General features: G+C 41.9%; 1 non-coding gene and 1 pseudogene across 1 annotated transcript; both read right to left on the bottom strand.

Moving 5' to 3' along the window:
• Positions 1–69: 69 nt before the first annotated feature.
• On the bottom strand, positions 70–13,220 carry LOC130724235 (protein NRT1/ PTR FAMILY 5.6-like; annotated as a pseudogene).
• A 4,778-nt stretch (positions 13,221–17,998) lies between these two features.
• On the bottom strand, positions 17,999–18,105 carry LOC130727048 (small nucleolar RNA R71). Its single transcript, XR_009015090.1, has one exon. It is a non-coding gene; the product is annotated as a small nucleolar RNA R71 (small nucleolar RNA).
• Between the last annotated feature and the right edge of the window lie 2,265 nt (positions 18,106–20,370).

The raw sequence follows: 20,370 nt of genomic DNA, 5'->3' as shown, positions 1-20,370 counted from the left end.
TTTCTTCTTATGCGATGCTTTTCCAAGAGATAATGATATGTGCACATTATTCTTTACATTACTGTCATTAGGTTTTAAAACCAAAATGTTTGGTGGACAGCTGCTTAGTGTTGTCTGCCACGTTAAGAACCGTCACAAAATTTGGTCTCTAAACGCGGTCGCTACAGTGTAGCTTAGCAGTTCACGTAAATGATACAATAAAAATCATTCATCATAACATATATTTATTGTCTTTTAGTTTTATATATTTATCAAACCATGAAGTATATATATTCACATTCACATACTGATATACCATATGAAATGTCTTAACAGAGCAAAAGCCTGAAGGAGTAAAATAACATTTACCAGTACATAAGGCAGTCACAATTACTAGGTTATCTTGACTGATTAGGTAATTATAGTTGAGAAAGCTCTTATCATGCCATCATTTCAACCTCATCACTCTTACAACCATCAGTTTCTGCAGCTCTTCTCTGTACAGTCTTATAAGTATACCTCTTTGCCAAGAAAAGATAGACACATAAATTCAAAGCATTGTAGATTGCTAACATCCAATAAAACCTATCCAAACGACTTGAATTTATATCCTTCCCAATCCAACTCTTGCCATTCTTCTTAGTAACATGGTCCACAATGGTGATTAGAAAGCTGCTCAAGAAGCTTCCAACTCCAATCACACTGAGAAATAAAGCCATTCCCAAGCTTCTCATTGAGTCAGGAACTTGGTCATAGAAAAGCTCTTGCAAGCCAACTAGAGAAAATAAATCCCCAAAGCCAAGGATCATGGATTGGGGCACCAACCAGAACACACTCATAGTCATTGGTTTTTCTTCCCCTACTAGTCTTAGTCTCTTTGCTTCGACTAAGGCAGCAACAACCATAAGCACAACTGAGAATGTCAACCCAATGCCAATCCTCCTAAGGATACTGATTCCTCTTTCATTACCGGTGAGTTTCCTCACAGCTGGAACAAATATCTTATCATATATAGGGACAGCTATTAAAGTAGCAATAGCTGCAACAGAGGCAACAGAAGCTGGTGGGATTTTGAAGTTGTTGCTTATGTTTAAGTTTATAGAAGCTGCTTGTTTGACAAAGAGTGTTGATCCTTGTGCTACACATACTCCAGTTGTTAATGAAGTTAACCATATGGGAACTATATTCAGAAGAAGCTTTGTCTCCTCCACTCTTGTAACTGTTGCTAACCTCCATGGATTGTCTTTCTGATCAGCATATCTCTCTTCAACTATTGCAGCCTTGTCAAGAAACCTATTAGTTTATTTCAATGAATATTAGTGTGTTGGTCACGGGATTTGGTCTCCATCAGTCTAGACAATTCTAAATTCATACAATCAAGAAATCTGAGCTGGTCGATCAAAATCAGACGCCTCCTATGTTTCATCCAAATCAGATTTCTTAACTGCGTGAATTTAAGATTTTCCTGATAACAAGGAATCTATATTCTTGGCAAAGTGGGTTAATTGATCCAACTTTTGAACTTGCCCAACCCAACCCGTTAACCCATAGATCCAATGTAGTCAGACTCGCGAGTTAACTCGCTGACTCGGTAGACTCGCGAGTCTACATAGGAAAAACGAGTCGACTCGCTGTCAGACTCGTTTTCTGGCAAGACTCGGTCTGACTCGGTCGACTCGCGAGTCATGACCGAGTCACTGAGTCAAGGTTTTTTTTTTATTTTTAAAAAATCCCAAATTTATTAAAAATCCCCAAAACTAAACCTAATTTCAGACCTCTATCGCGTTCCTTCTCCTCTCTCGCGTGTTCTTCTTCCACAGTCAAGAGTGTCGCCGCCGTCTCGCGCACCGCCGCCGTCTCGCGTCTCCTTCTTTCTCCATCCCTGTTCGTGGGTAAGCAAGCTTCTCTCCATCGTGTTCTTTCCCTGTCCCTGTTTGTTTTTTTTTTTTTCATTTCCTTCTTCCTTCCCGATTTGCTTTCATCTCCTTCTTCTTTGTTTTTGTTTGTTAATTTGCTTTGCTTAATTGCTTCTGTTCCCTATTCCCTGTTTGTTCATTTTCATCTCCTTCTGTTCGTGTACCTTCTATTTCTGTGAGTTCTTTTGTTTTTTTTTTCATTTCCCTGTTCTTTCATTTATGAGACAGTGAGCTGTGCTTGTGAGTGAGTAATTTGCTTCTGCTTTCTTACCTGCTATTTTTGTTTTCTGGGACAGTGAGTGAGTGCAATGTCAGGGGCTGGAAATTCACAAAACACTGGTCTTAGTAAATTTTCATTTCTGGTAGACTCGAGTCTCGTCGAGTCTACGAGTCGAGTCTACCTACCCAAAACGAGTCTGCTTAGACTCACAAGTCTGACAACCTTGCATAGACCAAGCATCAAATTGGGGTGGGCCAACCAGCAAGAAAATTTCTTATTAAAAAAAGTTTTGCTAATTTTTTAGGGCAGGTTTTGGCCCGCCAACCCGCATATCAACCCGCAAACCCTCCCTTATAATAACTTGAATTCTAAGTTCTAACTTCTAACAATAAAAAGTATTAGTCTCAATTCACAAGGAGCATGTATTACCTGAGCCTTGTGGTATGCCTTAGAAGCCTTCCTTGGGCCTTGTCTAACTTTGGAACTTCATACAATAAAGCAGGATTTGAAGGACAACTTAAATTCCTTTTCCTTATGGCTGCAATAATGACCTGTAATACTGGAGTTAAAGGGTTTCCTTCTGGCTTCCTGTACCTGTAAAAAGGCCTCCCCAAATAAAAAGCTATAACAGTGAGAGCCATAAGAATAGCTAGAATAAGTGTAGCAACTCCCCAGCTCACAAAGTCTTGAACATAAACAACCATTGTTACACTAAGCAGCAATGCAAAGCACAGTGCAAAGTTCCACCAGTTGAAGAAGGACATCTTCTTCTTCCTTTCTTCCTGGTGATCATCATCAAATTGATCAGCTCCAAAGCTTTGCAAGCATGGTTTTGTATCCTCCAGTACCCAAGGAGATGCAGTAAAGGGCAAGGAAGAAAAACACTTCATGAACCTTCCTAGGCCTCTGACATATCTTTGTCTTGATGCATGGCTTTAGACTCGGAATGTATTGAGTCATAATCAACAGGCTTAACCCCTGGTTTGGTGACAAGAAATGAGTCATATTTTTTATGGAAACAGTATATCAGTGCTTGCATTATATGTGATGTATAACAAGGAAATTGAAATTATATGCTAATCAAAGACAGGATATATATAAGATTATGAGGTGTAATGACATAGCTTTTCTTGCATTAAATGTGTAGTAAGTTTCTTTTCTAATACAGGTATTCTCCACAAGATCGTAATCCTCTTCGAGCCTACATCCACATATCCTCTTGTTCTGTTTTTTCCCTGTTTCCATTACCTCTGTTTGCCTTTTTTTTTTTTTTTCCAGTTTTGTAGTGATCTTTTGTAACTACCAAATTGGCTCAATTGTACAAGGTTGAAATACCCTTGGTATTTCTTGTTAATTAATTTTGGCTTATCTAAAAAAAAAACTTATCCTAGTGGGGTTAACTCTCCTAGAAGGGTTTTTCATCCACTGGCTCGAACACGAGACTTTGCTAAAAAAGAATCAAATATATACTACTTGAACCAAACACTCATTACTTAAAAATGTGTATTACTTAGATAAAACAGAAAAGATTTACCATCAAGTATACTAGGGAAGAAAATAGAACCATAGGAAACCGACCAGTGTAGGCATCAGCAAGAAATCCCCCTATGAGAGGCATAAGGGTTGTTGTTCCTGTCCAGTAGTTTACATTCTTGGCTGCTGTTTTGAGGTCTTCATCAATCACTTTAGTGAGGTAAGATATGAGATTACTGGCTATCCCAAAGAAGCTTACCCTTTCACTAAATTCAATAGCTGCTCAAATTGAAACAAACAAAAAGGGAAGTTACGTTGATATTAACCAAACTAATTTAATGCACACTTTTATGAATTGACATCTGCCGGGTAACAATTGCCTAAAAGCATCTTCAATGCTAGTTCTTAATTCTTACTCCCTCCGTTCCTATTTATCTGTCTACTTTAAGAAAAATAATTTGTTCATATTTAACTGTCCATTTAGCATTTCAAGAGAACATTAAATGATGTTTTTACAACTAATACCCTTATCAGAACAATAAATGAAGAAAGATAAAATGCTATCTAAAGAGTAAAAATGAAAAACAAATACTACTTTTATGAAAACCAACAAAATTAATTGCACTCTTTAATATGCGTGTTTCTTCTCTTCCTGGACAGTTAAATAGGAATAGAGGGAGTAGTTTTTAGCACTATTCATGTGGGCCCGTACTGCCACATGTGCTTAAGCAACTCTCAAACAATTTTGCTCCAACCATGAGTTCTTAATTCTTACTTTCTCTGTTCCTGATCTTTTGTTGTTTTAACTTTTGGCCTAAATTCCAAAACTTTTATTCTTTTACATACCCAATGCATTTTTTCTCAATTTATTTCATGTATACCCTCATTTAATACTACATCTCTCACATACCACCTCTTATCTTCACCAATCAAAATCATAGCAAGTTTCTTAACCAATAGCTATTAGTCTATCTCTTCACTTTATTTCAACATTAAATAGGAGTGTTTATGTCGACAAATATATCAATGATTGCACTCTTAAACAATGTGCATAATCTTAAACAACAAAAGATTAGGAACAGAGGGAGTAGTACTTAAGACTTCATTTGGTCTCACCAATCACATTATTTATACTTTTTATTTTCGTAAAGTAATAAAACAAAACTCATAAAGTAATAAAGTAATTTGGATGAGAGAAAAAAATATTTTTTATGCTAAGAACTCAAAAAGTAAAACTCTTTAGCATCTCCAATGCTAGTTCTTAATTCTTAGTTCTTAGCACTATTCATGTGAACCCGTACTGCCACATGTGCTTAAGCAACTCTCAAGCAATTTTACTCTAACCATGAGTTATTAGTTCTTAGCACTATTCATTTGGTCCCACCAACTACATTATTTATACTTTTTATTTTCATAAAGTAATAAAACAAACTCATAAGGTAATAAAGTAATTTGGATGAGAGAAAAAAATAATTTTTAATGCTAAGAACTAAAAAAGTAAAATTCCTTATATAAGAACCTAGTTCTTATTTTTAAGAACTAAGAACTCCACATCATCCCCTCCAATGGTTAAGAACTCAGTTCTTAGTTCTTAGCTCAAAAATAAGAACTAAGAACCTTGCATTGGAGATACTCTTATATACGAACCTAATTTGGACTGGGCGAGACCCCATGGTCCCTCGCCCAGGATGCTCACACTTAAGCACGAGACAGACCCAGGTCTTTTGGGCCTCGCACCCCGAGGCCCAACTGGCCCATCTAGGCAGATTAAAGGTGTATAGGCCCAACTCAGCTCCTATAAATAGGGGGAAGTACCAATTGAAAGAGACGCTTAGCTCATTTGGCAATAACAACATTGAAATTCAGTTATATTTTCTCTCTCTAAACAGTTAGGAGTTCATCTCTCTAAGATTTCCGATCACACTCCACACACTCTAGGCACCATGCCTTGATTCTATGTTCTAGACCGGAACATTGGCGCCGTCTGTGGGGATCGGTAGATTTCGATTCCCGGACCACATGGATCGCAATTTGGTTACGCGAAGCTCGTTACTCTGTTACGATTTCCTTTTCAGCTTTCTTGGAAGATCGTGATATAGACCCTGAGTGACTCGTAATTTGATTGGGAGAAGTTCAATTTTCTGTGGCAACCTGTGCGATTCAGGTACTTGCTAATGAATTCTCGGTTAGGCGGCGGAGCCTGATGGAGCCTTCTCGCCAGCAGCATTGCAAGGAGCCGGAGCGAGGCTACATTTCTTCCCCGCGCACTGCGAGATTGGATAGGCATCACCGTGCAGAGACACGCCGTGCTTTAAGCAGTGATTTACAGTTGCAAAATGAGTGCCTCCAGGAGCAATTGAGGTACTATCACCTTCGACAGTGGAATCAAGAAGAAGAGGAAGCTGAGGCCGCTGCTGAGGTCAAACCTTTCTCGGCGGCAGTGCGAGAGGTGACTGTGCCAGACGGTATGACACACCTCGCGTTGAGAACGAACGATGGGAACACTGATCCACAAGATCATTTGCTTCATTTTAATGTAGAGATGGCGATGAGCGCGGTCTCTGACGCAGTGAGATGTAAAATGTTTTCATCCACATTACGAGGAGTGGCTATGGACTGGTTTATGACCTTGCCTCAAGGATCCCTAGCCAAGTTCCGTGACTTCTCATCGAAATTCCTTAACCATTTCTCCGCAAGAACGGTTGATGACTTGTTTGATATTCGGCAGCGCGAGCGCGAAACCTTGAAGCAGTATATGAAGCAATACAGTGCCGCATCCGCGAGGTTCGAGGAACTGGAGCCACGCATGTGCGTGTGCGCTTTCAAAAGCGGTTTATCCCGAGGGAAGTTTAGTTGCGAATTACGTAGGGAGTGGGCGTGCTCAATGGCGGAAGTCCGAGCTCGAGCGGAAGGCTATATCCTGGAAGAAGAAACTGAAGTACACAGGAGGAAGCAAGAGAGGGCGACGAGGGTGACGCTGGCAAGAAAACAGATACAGGGTGAGGAAGCAAGCCACAAGCAGAAGGTTAGAAAAGCTGACCGACTTGTTAGGAATGGCGAGGAAGGGCAACCCAGTGCGGGGAGAGAAAATGTCGGATACCGGCGTTCTTGGCGAACAGCTAGAGTGGGCCGGCGAACGAGGCCGAGAGGGCGCTCAGATAAGGAATTGATGGAACAACTCTTGAAAGCAGGAATCAAAGACTTAGACAGGGAAGATGATCGCAACATGGACCCAGAGTGCAGGGTGGATGATCAATTCAAGTGGTGTGAATACCACAACTTAGAAGGCCACGACACCACCGACTGTTTTAGGCTTAAGGGTCAAATCAAGCAGCTAATCAGGGCGAGGCAACCGCAGGCGACGAGGAGGGAAAAGACTGAGGGGTCTGACAGCGAGAAGGACGAAGGAATGATGGAAACGGCTAACGTAATTGCTGTAGGATGCGAGGATGGCGACGACATATCAATAGCGGGACGAAGACAAGCGGGGAAGACAGCATCGATACAGGTGTACCCAGCGCAATTTGGGTGCCCACACCCGGATATAGTGGTATCAAGCGCAGATTTTGAGGGAATCAAGCCTCATGCAGATGATCCGCTGGTAGTAATGGTAAGAATTAACGGTTTCAATGTGCAGAAGGTGCTCCTGGATCAAGGCAGCTTGGCAGATATAATCTATGGGGATGCGTTCAAACAGTTAGGGTTAACAGACAAAGATTTGAAGCCATACACAGGACACTTGGCAGGCTTTTCGGGAAAGCAAGTTCGGGTACGCGGCTATGTGGAGTTGGACACCGTCTTTGGGATAGGCGAAGACGCCGAGCTTTTGAGGATAAGATACCTAGTCCTACAGGTTGTAGCAGCTTATAACGTCATCATAGTGCGAGGCACTTTGAATCGCCTGCAAGCAGTAATATCTACGGCCCACCTCGCGGTGAAGTACTCACTAATCTGCGGAAGGATAGGGAAAATAGAGATAGACCAAAGGAGGGCGAGGAAATGCCATGATCATTGCCGTACCTTGTATGGCAGGAGAGGGGCTGGCGATGGACACATGTGTCATGAGATCGGGATAATTGCAGGCAAACAGGAACGTCTGGCAACACGGAGCCAGAGTGACTCGGATAGACGAGGGGGACAAGTTGGTGAAAGCGGAAAAGGGGCGAAGTCCAGAAGGAGTCAGGGCGAGGGACCCCGGGAGGCGAAGAAGAGCGTGCCCGTTGCTCAAACGGATAGCGAGTGGCGCGGCGAGAAACGGGACACAAGTGCAACCACCAGAGGTCTATTGGCGATCGAGCCCAGGCTCACCGTGGAACAAGAGCGACGCTTAAACGAGTTGGTAGGGGAAAATGCCGACCTCTTTAATTGGTAACTAAGTGGGGAAATTTCCAGGGGGCTGTTCACGTCTCACCGGCCCTCTCGAAAAGCTAAGGGAAAGGACAAACAGAAGAAGAGTCGTCAAAGAAAGAGGAAATGCGAACACTTAACGGATGAGGGTAAGAGGCCAGCAAAGTTAGCCCGTTATACTGGACCAAAAGGCGAGCAGGCTCAAATCCCTTTCTACTACAGGATTGTTGATAGGGGCGGCGACGACAAAGTGCTGGGGGTGATACTCTGATTAAGGAAATAGCTACTGGGAGGGAAGCAAGACGAGAAGGCAATCAAAAAGCTAGGACTAAAAATAATGATGCACTCTTTTTCTCCGCCACAGGAGTTTTTTAACGAGGCATCCCTCGATGTAAAAATTCAAACAAATCAAATACAAAAGGATATTCTAAGCAATTCTCCTAGCTATCGAACCGAGACGGCAGCTTGGTGGGAAAAATTCTCTGAAGGTGGCGATCCCAACACGACCTTGATGTCTGGGGATTGCTCCGGGGAGTCTGGCGCTGACCGTAGCCCATGCAAGCGACGTGTGCGGATGAGCTTCCCGTCGCCACTTGTTGGCGGCGTGTGCGAATAAGCTCCTTATCCAAAGAACCTCCCCGAAATATGGGCGAGTCAAGTCTTCCTGAAACGCGGAAAGCATTTTTAACTAGGCTGAAAGTCTCGGGTAAACTCATATGGCCATTGGGCCCCGAGCAATTGTAAGTCCCCACCTAATATAGCAGGGGGGCCACACCTGATCTTACGAGAAATATGTCTGTGAACGAAAGCCTTGGTCAAATACCGAGCGAAAGTACTAGTTATACGCAGCACACTCTCGAACAACTACTCACAAAAAGCTCGCAATTGAGCACTGATAACACGTGCTAAACGACGAAAAACGAAAGGCAGAGATAAGTCGCGGGCCACTCGCCTCGCCCGCATAATTAATTTTTGTTCATTTAAATATTCATTTCTTCCTTCATTGATTTGTTTACGTCGTTATGATTTCCTAACTCAATTATTTGTTTGCTCGCATGACCTTATTAGTGCACGACAAAACAATTCGGGACACAAACTTTTATTCTCATACTCGACTTAGTACATTTAGAAGGGAGGGTCTCTCGTCATTCTCCTACATTCTTTGTGCTGCTCTGTTCTCTCGAGCTCCAACTGGTGTTGATTGTACCCCAAGTTACAGATTTTCCGGCTTAACTCCTCCTTCTCAGGACCTTCTTCTAGCGCCTCCAGAGCTGTTATCACCGTTTCCTTCTCCTCCAGCAGATCCAGCTCCTGCTGGCAGAGCTCTTGAATCTCTTCCACGAAAGAGAGAAAATCCCAGAGGATGGCGTCCATTTCAGGGCTCAGATCCATTCCCAACAGTTTGTTGGTCAAGTCGTAGACATTAGGATCTTTTGGATGCCTGACGTTGATGAAGAGATCTTCATCAAAAACTTTTTTCCTGAGCTTTTCCAAACAAGTGATGTAACATGCCATTTCCTGTGGCGTTTGATGTTTGAAAGAAAGATGGAGTTTGATGTTTCAGGAAGATGAGGAGATATGAGCTTTACTCGGCGGTTAGACTCCATTTATAGCTTCAGTTTTATCTCCGGAGAGTTAATAATGAAGCAGTTTTACGAGGAGTTTGCCTTGGAAGGAGGTGCAATTTGTGTTGAAAGGCTTAAATGCCCAAGGACGGTGGTTAGCGATAGACTGTTGGGATTTGAGGAACGTGTTTGATTTAAGGAACGTGTTCAAAGCAGTAAAAAAAAAGGAAGAGAGAAGAGCGCGAAAGATTCTCATTCAAAAAGTTAGAGGATGGGGCATTAATACAACAAAAGTTATTAACATTTTCATGGTCGTTCTACATCTTCGTTTGATAGGAAATGCTCGCCAGAGAAGCCTGGAGGGTCGAGATCCCCAATTAGCCCTGCAGGAGTAACCTTTTTGAACGCCCCCATCTGGCTTAGATCATGCCGAGGATGGAGATGCTCAATTTGAGCCTTGGCGAGGAAAAAACCTCGGCCGCGTTTGAAAAGGGCAGCGGTAACAGCTTCGGACCTGATTTTCGCTTCTAAAGCTTCTGCGTCGAAAGGGGCCAAGGGCTTCGCCAGGGACAAGGCCTCGTCTTTCTCTGCCAGTTCCTCGTCTTTCTTCGCCAGCTCATCACCTTTCCTCGCCAATTCATTGTCTTTACTTGCCAGTTCAGAGCGGAGATTCTCAAGGTTAGCGTCCATCGAAGCTAATAGATCGGCCCTCGCATTTGATTCCAGCCGCACCTCTTGCTGCAGTTCGGAAAGTTTCCTCTCCAATTCAGAAATCTTCCTATCACGGAACTCCAAGCTGACTTCAGCACGGGAGGACTGCTCGTTTAGCTCTTTGGAAAAGGAAGTCTCCTTGGCGAACAGCTGAGCAGTGAGTGGCTCACATTCCTTGGCAAGTTAGGCGTTGAGGGTGTGGAGGCGAGATACCTAAGATCGCAGCGCGTCAGCGTCTCGGGCGGAGTGACTATAGCAGTGAAAAGCGTGGAGAACCGTCGCCAACGCGCCTTCGGACACTCTGCCTAATCCGTGCTCTTGAACACTCTCATTCATCTTAGCCACCTAGGCAGGCGTAAGGGATATGAAGTATGGCAGCCCTCGACTCTCAGAGCTCGAAGAGGGAGCATTCGACGGCGGCGGAGGAGTTTCACCGGCCGATGTCGCGCCTTGACCAAGGGACGGCGGGACAACTGTTGGCTGGGAGCAGGCCCTATCCACGGATTTACTTTGAGAATTTGGAGGGGAAACCGGCATCACCCGCGAAGATTCGCCAGGGCGGGTTAAGCTGTTGGAAGGCTGTAGTTTTTTGAGGGAAGGGCGATGAGATTCCTCGCCAAGAGGTCGCTTCTCGCCCGCCTGGATTTTCGGCATGGATGCCTTGTCACCGTTCAGATTTACTCGGGGAGGAAAGGAAAATTTTTTGTGGGAAGGATGCATTAAGAGAAAAGCTGTAATCAAGTTGATTGGCTTGAATTCAAATTGACAGGTTCTGAAACGATCTGAAAAGGCATTTCAAAAAGTGACAGTTGAGATTCAGTAGATTTGCTGACTTAAGCATCACCTCAGGGCTCAACGCGTGGCGAACGCATGACAGTTGTCAAGGTATCATGATTCGAGGCACGTGCACAAGGCCGGCGAGGCGAGCGGGTCGGATGCCATCGCCGTGAGACTGCTCAATTTGCTTGAGGAGGAGATGGTGCAACGAAAAGTTTGAAATACGTATATTTTTGACTTTATTCTCTTGGCCATGTTGGCAACTACTTTTTCATTCTGTTAAGTTTTGGCATTGTTTAGCCTTTTATGGTCTTCGTCGTTGATTTTCCTGTTTAAAGACACACTCAGCTCTCATGCTTCGAGCTCGGTGTCTTGTGGACTTGTGGACTGGGCGAGACCCCATGGTCCCTCGCCCAGGATGCTCACACTTAAGCACGAGACAGACCCAGGTCTTTTGGGCCTCGCACCCCGAGGCCCAACTGGCCCATCTAGGCAGATTAAAGGCGTATAGGCCCAACTCAGCTCCTATAAATAGGGGGGAAGTACCAATTGTAAGGGACTCTTAGCTCATTTGGCAATAACAACATTGAAATTCAGTTATATTTTCTCTCTCTAAACAGTTAGGAGTTCATCTCTCTAAGATTTCCGATCACACTCCACACACTCTAGGCACCATGCCTTGATTCTATGTTCTAGACCAGAACATAATTCTTATTTTTAAGAACTAAGAACTCCACGTCATCCTCTCCAATGGTAAGATTGTGCAGTGACCAGGCTGAAATGAGGGGAGTTTGACTTTCTTCATGCCTACAACCATACTCATCTCCTCGAACCTCTTATGTTATGCCACATTTAATGGGTATGTCTCTCCAACAAATCATTTTCTAGAGACACGATCTAGACTGAGTGGAACTCTAATTAAACTTCCTCGAGGCTTTAAGATCACATTAAATGGGTAGGTATCTCTCACGAATCATTCTCTATAGACACCGTTCAAGAATATAACTCTGGACTAAATGCTTAAAGAACACACTTATACTATTTATTTTAACCTCTTAATTAATGGTAATAGTTTAAAACTAACTAAAAATACTTAAAACTAAAATCCTATGCTACTTGCCAAAATATTATTGGACACCTAAATTATGGCGATTTTTCTCAATATTTACAATTGAGTGATTTAAACAACCCCAACATACCTATACATTTCTCTACAAAATAAAAATTGTGACATTTTTAAATTTATACTTATTGGTTAGTTTAACAGTTAAATTATCATATAATTTAATAAGCTAATTCTACCAAGGTACAGATAAAATATAATTTATATATAGGATTTCAATAATTTTATTAAACATAAACTATATGTGTTATAACTCCCTTTTGCTAAAGGATGAAAAAATCCATTCACCACCCTTAGGAATAGAAGTACGTAGAAATTGATGTGATAAAAAAGGAAAAAAAAAATATTTAAAAAAGTGTGAAAATGGGTTGAAAAAGAAATTATGTGAATATATTAAAGTTGTCCGGTAAAGATTAAATTAGAGGTGTTTGTGGGACGAGTTGTTCCAGCCTCTTATTAGGCTCTACATATGATCGGGCGAGTTATAAAATCTGAACACATCCTAAATTCGAAGATATACAATGAAGTGAGAGTTTAATTATATTTGGCAATGAAAGAACGAGTTCAAACCGTCCGGAAGATCAACTAGAACCCACCCCAACCTGAAACCGGATTTTTAGTTGGATAAAAAATTCCATCCTTTCTACAAAAGCTGGCCGACCCGATGAACTCGGGCTATGAACGGAGTTTCATGTTGGCCCGAGCTTGTACACCCTATATTGGATGCTTAGATTCGCCATGCCATATTATGGGTAGCCAATAAAGAGGTGCTATTTGTTATATTTGACATGCATGCAGTTGATCACGTATTGTTAATTTATGATGAGAGTGGAGCTTAAAAATTAACAATAAAATGAATTTTCTTTTTACCGTGGCTGCAAAAACTTATAAAAAATGATGTTTAACAAAAAATACTGAAGTAAAAATGGTATCTTACTGAGGATAAAAAGTGAAGCTTTCCACACACCGGTGGAAGCACGTAGGGGAACTCTGCCTCTATAATCCACAGATGCATCATACACCCGTTTCTCTTCTTCAGTTTCTTCTCTTGTACCCAATTTTCTCTTCTCCATTTCTTGCTCCATCTTTTGTAATGGAAGATGCAGGTTCCTCAGTGGGATGGTATATAACTATATATGCTATGAAGACATAGGATACAGGAAGATTATAATTATCTTTGGTTGGTGGCGTCACTTATTATATACATTAATTTTTTGAAACGTGCAATAAAGATAATCATAATTTCAGAAGAGTCTACGACTCTACATGAATAGCTAGTTGGAAGAGAACCATCAAGAAAATGAGGTTTATGTTTTGTTAACCAAAGTTTTTCTGAGACGCAAAATCAGAAAGTGACAATTTATTCAAAATCATCAAATGATTGTTTGTATGCAGAAGTCAATTCAAATGCTGACGACACAATTAGCATGGTTAATGAATGATATGAATATGTACCTTTCCTACTTTGGGATTCATTCTCTCACAAGAATCACATAAAAAGCACTAATTAACGCTGGTTGAACGTTATTAGGATAATTCACAATTGCAGTAATTAGGAATGACATATTTCTCTCATATGAATATGGGATTCTGTATAGTATATATTTCAGCTCTATCTTCTAATTAGGGACAATATATTTTGTACATAATTAGCTCCTAATTTTAGGCAGTTGACTAGTGGAGTAAGTTGTATATAATCCCCTGAATATCATTGTGAATAACAAGTCATATTTCCATACTCTTTCTTTATGGTATCAAGAGCAGGAAATATACTCTCTTTGATATTACCTTGATATTTTTTTACGTTTCTTCTTCTGCTATCTCGTTTTCTTCTTTTTGCTGGTATCAAACAGATACCATGGCTGAAAAAGATGGCGACACCATCGTTGACGATGGCGGTGATAACGGAAAGAAGTCGAATTCCAGCAATGGTGAGAAGGAAAAGAAGCCGATCTCTCTCTCACCCTACTATTTGCACCCTTCTGATCATCCTGGCATGAATATTTGTCCAGTGATTTTGAGGGGAGATAATTATCAAGAATGGGAAACCAGTATGCGTAACGCATTCCGTGCAAAACACAAACTTGGATTCTTGGACGGATCTGTGACAGAACCTACTGCAGATTCAAGCGAAATTGAGGATTGGTGGAGCGTTAATTCCATGCTTGTTGCCCGGATCATTCAATCTATCGAACCCTCCCTTCGCTCTACTGTTACGTATTATGATACAGTAAAGGAGTTATGGGACGATCTCCATCAACGATTTTCTATTGGCAATGGACCTCGGATTTTTCAACTGAGGTCAGAACTGGCGCGTTGCGATCAACACGGGCAGAGTGTTGTTGCCTACTATGGGCATCTGAAGAAGATTTGGGATGAGTTGTCCACATATATAACAAAGAGATCTTGTACGTGTGGCAAATGTGTCTGCAAATGGGCTGCCGATCTAAGCAAGGAACGTGAAGATGAACGAGTTCATCAATTCTTGATGGGCTTGGATGATGATCTATATGGAACGCTTCATTCCAGTGTTATAGCTCAGGATCCGCTTCCTTCTTTGAATAAAGTATATGCACTGGTGGTGCAAGAAGAATGCCACAAAACCATGACGAAGGGGCGGGAAGCACGAACTGAGGCGGTTGCTTTTGCTGTTCAAGGAGGTTCTTCTAACAATGGTGCAACTAGAGGACGTTCTGAAAAAGGTGCTTGCACAAATTGTGGGAGGCAAGGACATGAGGTTACTTCTTGCTTCAAAATTATTGGTTATCTGGAATGGTGGACTTTTGGTCGTGGTAACGACAAGAGCAATGGGAAAGGAAAAGGTGGTGGTACCGCTGATTCTGTCATAGGGCGTGGTCGTGGCAAACCTCCTGTTCGTGCTGCTAATGCTGCTCAATTAGCCGCTTCATCTGCTTCTGGTACGCACACCCTGACATCCCAAGACAGAGATGCAGTTGGACCTGCTTTGACAGATGAACAATGGAGTACCATCTTGAATGTATTTAAATCCTTAAATACTAATTCTGCCTCCAGTGAAAAATTGATGGGTAAGTCTCTTTCTCCTTGGATATTGGATACAGGGGCATCTTATCACATGACCGGAGACAAACGCGTGCTTATGGATATCTCAGAAATTTTTCCTTCTCCTGTTGTGCTGCCTGATGGGACACATGCCAATGCTGTCCAAGAAGGGACAACAACCCTTGGTGTCAATGTTGCACTCCCACATGTTTTATATGTTCCTCGATTAACTTGCAATTTGATATCTTTTTCTCAGTTGATCAATAATATTTCAATTGTGTAGTCACATTAACCGACAAACTTTGTGTGATACAGGACCGCACTTCGAGGATGGTGATTGGAGTAGGTGAAGAGAAGGATGAGGTCTATTGGCTTCGCTCGATGGCACCGAAAGCTAGACTATGTCATGCAACTAATGCAGATTCTTATCAAATGTGGCATCGACGTCTTGGACATCCCTCTCCTAAAATAATTGGTTTTCTACCTGGTGTTTGCAACACAGATTCTCATAAAAATAAGGATGAACCTTGTGAAATTTGTTTTAAAGCCAAATAGGCTCGTGCACCTTTTCCTCTAAGTTCTAGCAATGCAGTTGAATTGTTTGATTTAATTCATTGTGATGTCTAGGGTCCATATAGTGTCCCTTCTTCCTGTGGCGCATCAAATTTTTTAACTATTGTTGATGATCACTCTCGAGGGGTTTGGATTTACTTAATGGCTAATAAGACCGAGGTTGCAAAACTTATTAAGAATTTTTGTGCAATGGCTCAAACTCAATTCAATAAAAGGGTGAAACGTATTCGTAGTGATAATGGGACATAATTTACATCCTTGGGAGATTATTTTGCTGCACATGTGATGACCCTAGTTTAGTAGTGTTTTTATGGTCATTTCTTTGTTTGTTTTGAGTCTTTTTGTTGAGTCTCATGTAGTGTTTCATGCATTCTCATGCATTTTTATCTTTTATTGAGTCTTTGCTTCGTTGTGGTAATTTTGTAGTTTTATAGGGAGTTCGTGCATTTTAAGTAAGTTTAGGACTTGCAATGTTTTATTGTTTTAATTGAAGGTTCTCCTTGCTAATTAACTCTTTGAAGCTTCTAGATATCTCTTTTACTTTGTGTCTAAGTTACCAGGTCTGAAATTGATGGATGAGGAAGGCCAAGAAGCTTGGAATTGAAGGAGGGCTTAAAGAGGCTTGAAGAGGAGTTACAAGGAGCTGAAAAGTCTGTTCCAGCGAAGCTTGAGCGCCTAGGCGCTGGGAATTGGCGCCTAGGCGCTAGTGCAATTTCCTAAAGCTTTTGGAATTGGCGCCTAGGCGCCGGGAATTGGCGCCTAGGTGCCAGACACCTCCAGAGAGCATGTTTCTGGGCTGGAATTGGCGCTCAGGCGCTCTGAATTGGCGCCTGAGCGCCCAGACTCGACTGTTTTGCCTATAAATTGGTTTTTAGACATTTCTCTTGGAACCTTTTGTCATTTTATCATATTTTCATAAGTTAGAAGAGAGGGTTTGAGTTCTGGAGCTTGAGGAGCTTTCTCTAAGCCCTATGTTTCAGGTTTCATCTTTATCTTCTTGTATGGATTTCATTGCCATGTTTGGCTAAATCCCTTTTGCTTTGGGTTCTTTGTAAGACTTAAGATGTTTTAACCTTAATTCATATTTCTATTCATGAATCTTCTGAGTAAACCCTTGAATCCCATATCCATGCTTTATGTTTCAAGTTAGAACATGTGCTAGCTTTATGCTTTTCTATAATAGAACGGAAGTTTGTTATAGATTAGGGACTTGTTGTGGGATTACCTCTTCTATACTTGCTACTAGGAATAGAGGAAGGGTTGGGGTTTGTTGGCCTGAATTGCATGCTTAATGCCTTTAGCAAATGTTTAGGTTATCAAGGAATTGTGCCTATCTTTTGGCTTGAGAGGATTGTCTATGCGAGGCATCGATAGATGATTGATTAGGCTAGAACATCAAGGAGAGACTCAGAGTTTTGTGGATAGAATAGGTTGATCAGAACTGAATTAGTCAAGCAAGAACCCAAGGCATGCTCACCATTTTCCTCACACAGTTATATTTCAATCTCTTGTTAATTAATCACCGAAACAATCAACCTTTAAAACTGAATTTTACTCGCTTTCTTACCGTGAACTCGAGGCTTAAACTGAATTCACATTCCAATTCCCTGTGGTTCGATAAATTAAAACCGGGTAGATATCTGTGCACTTGCAGATTGACCAACAAGTTTTTGGCGCCGTTGCCGGGGAATTGTTTGTGGTTTTTGGTTTAAGTTTTTAGTTTGTGGTTTTATTTTTTGTTTTTATCTTTGTCTAGAATTGGTGCTACTTATCTTTCTTTGTTTGAGTGTCACACTTTCAGGTTGCTCTCGAGAGAGACACCACCATGGGTGGCCAAATGACGGAGGAGGAGATGCAAGCCCATATCGAGGCAAGAATCCAAGAGGGGATCACCCTCCGATTATGTGAACAAGAAGTTGAGAATGCCAACCGGTCTCTTCGGGAACTCACTTCGGCTACCATGAGTTATGACTATCCCGGGAGCATTGTCTTTCCCGAGGGAGTGGGGAACTTTAAGTTGAGACCGGCATTCATCAACTTGGTGAGCCAAAACCAATATGGTGGAGGTACTTTGGAAGATCCACATGCTCACATGGAGAGGTTCATCTGGAATTGCAACACTTACCGTGTGAACAATGTTCCGACGGATGCAATTCGGTTGAGCTTGTTTCCATTTTCTTTGAAAGATGCAGCGGAGGAATGACTGAATTCACAACCTCAAGGGAGTATCATTACTTGGGAAGACCTAGCAGAAAAATTCACAACAAGGTTCTTCCCAAGAGCTCTTTTGAGGAAGCTGAAAAAAGACATTATGAATTTTGTGCAAACCACTGAGGAAAATCTCTATGAAGCTTGGGAGCGCTTCAAGAAGCTATTGAGGAAATGTCCTCAACACAATCTCACCCAAGCTGAATTGGTTGCAATATTTTATGATGGTCTACAATACTCTTGGAGGTTTGGCCTAGATGCGCTTCTAATGGGGAGTTCGATGCTCTTCCCCCACAAGCGGGGTATGACTTAATAGAAAAGATGGCAGCGAGAGCCATGAACTCTGAAAATGATTGCCAAACCCGAAGGAGTAAGCTTGAAGTGGAAGCTTACGACAAGCTCTTGGCCTCCAACAAGCAACTCTCCGAACGAATTGCAGAGATTCAAAATCACATAAAGGCGACCAATTTGGTCGGTGCTACAGCAGCCAAAGTGGAGTGTGTGACTATTGGAGGGCCCAATGTTAGTGAATTTTGCACCATTACTAGTCAGGGTTTCCAAGGTCAAAGCTCTAGACTTTCTCAACAAGTCCAAGAGCAAGTTGGTGAAAATGATGGTGGCAAGAAGAGCTTAGAGGAGCTATTGGAGAGCTGCATCAATCGCATGAAGAACAACTATAAGAACCAAAAGGTGGCTATAAAGAACTTGGAAAGTCAAATTGGCCAACTGGCCAAGCAAATGGCCGAGATACCTCAAGGTAAGTTTTCTCCCGATTCTTTAATTTTGTCTAAACAAGAAAATTCTGCTGTAGTTACCACTAGGAGTGGGAGAGTGTTACATGAGTCAAAAAAACAAGTTGAGGGAGAGAAAAATGAGAAAGTAGAGCAAAAAGATGAGGGTGTCATGGAGAAGAGAGTGAGTGAACCGGTGAAAGCTTGAGTTGTGAGTACTCCTTCTCCTGAACTCAGCAAGATTCCATTCCCCAAGGCTTTGGTTAAGAAAAATCTGGATAAACAATTTTCCAAGTTTTTGGAGGTTTTTAAGAAACTCCACATTAATATTCCTTTTTCTGAAGCCTTGGAGCAAATGCCAATCTACGCTAAGTTCATGAAGGATATCCTAAGTAAAAGAAGGAAGTTGAGTGAGGTAGATGAAACTATCATGATGACTGAGGAGTGTAGTGCCATTTTGCAAAGAAAAATGCCTAAGAAGAGAAGAGATCCCGGGAGTTTTACTATCCCAGTGGAGATTGAGGGGTTGACTGTTTTTGAAGCCTTGTGTGATTTGGGAGCGAGCATCAACTTGTTGCCGCTTAGCATGTTTAGAAGGCTGAACTTAGGAGAGGTCACCCCGACCATGCTCTCCTTACAAATGACAGACCGATCCCTAAAAACACCTTATGGGATCATTGAAGATGTGATGGTTAAGGTTGATAAGTATGTGTTCCCGGTTGATTTTGTGGTGCTAGACATGGAGGAGGATGCTAAGATTCCTCTCATTCTTGGCTGACCATTCTTAGCCACTGGCAGGGCGAAGATCGATGTTGATAAGGGTCAGCTCGTTCTCAGAGTTGGTGAGGACAAGGTAAGATTTTCGGTTTTCAATCCTAATTTACAAACTAACATTAATGATGGTTTTGTTTGTGATATGATCAAAAGCTTGTCCAGGTCTTCAAAGGAGACCCCCAAGGTAAGTGAAAAAGATGTTGAGCTTAATAAAGCTCTCATCAAGCTTGTTAGTGAAAACAAGTATGGGGGGTCTAAAGATGAGAATTTCCAAGCCCACATCGCCCGGTTCACACAAGCTAGTCACCTTGTCAAGATGGAAGGTGTGACTAGTGATGAGCTCAAGATTAAGCTCTTCCCTCACTCCTTGAAGGGGGGAGCCAGGATTTGGTATGATGGTTTAGATGAAACCCTCTCTTGGGAGGAATTGTTCCAAAGGTTTTGTGCAAGGTTCCTACCTTGCCCATGTGGTAAGAAGATTGATGGTAAGGAATTTCCTTCCTAACACCAAAGGAAGGAGAGTTCACCTAGGACTATAACTTAGGGCTGCTTGGGAGACAACCCAAGTCTTGTTTTATTTTGCTTGTTTGGTTGTTGCATGTTGCAGGGATTGAGAGCCTAAATTCTGGAGTAGGAGGTGGCTCTAAGGCCTCCATGGTAATTAGTAAAGAAGGTCAACTCTTCCCTTTAGTTTAGCTCATGCATTTTTACATATTTTTTCTTTTGTAGCTTTTATTTTTCTGTTTAATCATGCAGTGTTTTTTTTAGAGTTGTTTTTGGGTCTTTACTTCCCTATACTCACATGTTTTTGCCCGTAGTTATGCTCTCGTACTTGTGCTGGTTTTGAAAATGTTTTTGTGAATACTTGCTGCTGTTTTTGGGGATGAGTGATTGCATGTTTGGGGAAGAGAGGAGGAGACTTCGGTCTTCCGAATGTTTCTTGAGAAAGGAG

The sequence above is a fragment of the Lotus japonicus genome, chromosome 6 (assembly GCF_012489685.1).
Source record: "Lotus japonicus ecotype B-129 chromosome 6, LjGifu_v1.2".
Classification (NCBI taxonomy): domain Eukaryota; kingdom Viridiplantae; phylum Streptophyta; class Magnoliopsida; order Fabales; family Fabaceae; genus Lotus; species Lotus japonicus.
The sequence above is the reverse complement of the archived record's forward strand: the minus strand, read 5'-3'. Positions and strand labels throughout refer to the sequence as shown.